Genomic DNA, 1889 nt, shown 5'->3' on the forward strand with positions numbered 1-1889 from the left:
GTCATGCCATCTTTTTGCTTTCTCCTTGTAAATTTTTGCATTTTCGAAAGCATTGAGCCTGAACTCCTCTAGCTCATTCAACTGGAGCAATCTTTTCTCTCCAGCTAATGTACCATCAAGGTTTAAGAATCTGGTCGCCCAGTAGGCTTTGTGTTCCAATTCCACGGGCAGATGACAAGCTTTGCCATACACAAGTTGGTATGGAGAAGTTCCTATAGGAGTCTTAAATACTGTCTGTATGCCCACAGAGAATCATCCAAGCTTTTTGCCCAATCCTTTCTACGGGCCATTACAGTCCGTTCCAGGATTCTTTTTAGTTCTCTATTCGAGACCTCAGCTTGCCCATTTGTCTGTGGATGATATGGAGTTGCTACCTTGTGGCTAGTTTCACACCGGACCATAGCAGAGTAAAGCTGTTTATTGCAGAAATGAGTGCCTCCATCACTGATTATTACTCTGGGGACACCAAATCTACTGAAGATGTGTTTTTGTAGGAACTTTAGCACTGTTTTAGTATCACTAGTGGGTGTTGCAATTGCCTCTACCCATTTAGATACATAGTCTACTGCCACCAGAATATAAGTGTTTGAGTTTAAAGGTGGGAAAGGCCCCATGAAGTCAATACCCCAGACGTCAAACAGTTCAATCTCTAAGATTCCTTGCTGAGGCATGGCATAACCATGAGACAGATTACCAGCCCTATGGCAATTGTCACAGTTCCGTACAAATTCTCGGGAGTCTTTATAGAGAGTAGGCCAGTAGAAGCTACATTGGAGGACTTTTGTGGCTGTTCGCTCACTTCCGAAATGTCCTCCATATTGTGATCCATGGCAGTGCCAAAGGATCCTCTGTGCTTCTTCTCTAGGCACACATCTACGGATTATTCCGTCTGCGCATCTCTTAAAGAGATATGGTTCATCCTACAAGTAGTACTTTGCATAAGAAATTAATTTTTTCGTTTGCTGCCTACTGTACTCCTTGGGTTTGAACCTTGCAGCCTTATAGTTTGGAATGTCTGCAAACTATGGTACTTCTTGAATGGCAAAGAGTTGCTCATTCGGAAAGGTTTCAAAGATCTCAGTGATGGGGAGGGATGCTCCTTCTAGAGGTTCTATCCGGGACAGGACTTGGTTTTCTGTCCCTTTTCTGTCTCTTATTTCTATATCAAACTCTTGCAGAAGCAACACCCACCTTATGAGCCTGGGTTTTGAATCCTGCTTTGTGAGAAGATATTTAAGAGCAGCATGGTCAGTGTACACAATCACTTTTGATCCTACCAAATAGGATCTGAACTTGTCAATGGCATAAACCATTGCAAGTAATTCCTTTTCTGTGGTTGTGTAATTCTTTTGTGCATCATTTAGGACACGGCTGGCATATTAAATGACATGCAGAAGTTTGTCATGCCTCTGTCCCAATACTGCACCAATGGCATGGTCACTGGCATTACACATCAGTTCAAATGGTAATGTCCAGTTTAGAGCAAAAATGACTGGTGCTGTGACCAGCTTAGCCTTCAGAGTCTCAAACGCCTGCAGACACTCTGTGTCAAATATAAATGACGTATCAGCAGCTAGTAGATTACTTAGAGGTTTTACGATTTTTGAAAAATCCTTTATAAACCTCCTATAGATTCCTGCAAGCCCCAGAAAGCTTCTGATTGCCTTAACATTGGCAGGTGGTGGTAATTTTTCAATTACCTCTACCTTAGCTTGATCCACCTCTATTCCCTTATTTGAAATTTTATGTCCAAGGACAATTCCTTTAGTCACCATAAAGTGACATTTCTCCCAGTTTAAAACCAGGTTAGTCTCTTGGCACCTTTTTCCATATACTGAGAAGTCATCCATGAAGACTTCCAGAAATTTTTCCACCATATTAGAGAAAAT

Source organism: Arachis duranensis, chromosome 2 (genome assembly GCF_000817695.3).
Source record: "Arachis duranensis cultivar V14167 chromosome 2, aradu.V14167.gnm2.J7QH, whole genome shotgun sequence".
Classification (NCBI taxonomy): Eukaryota; Viridiplantae; Streptophyta; class Magnoliopsida; order Fabales; family Fabaceae; genus Arachis; species Arachis duranensis.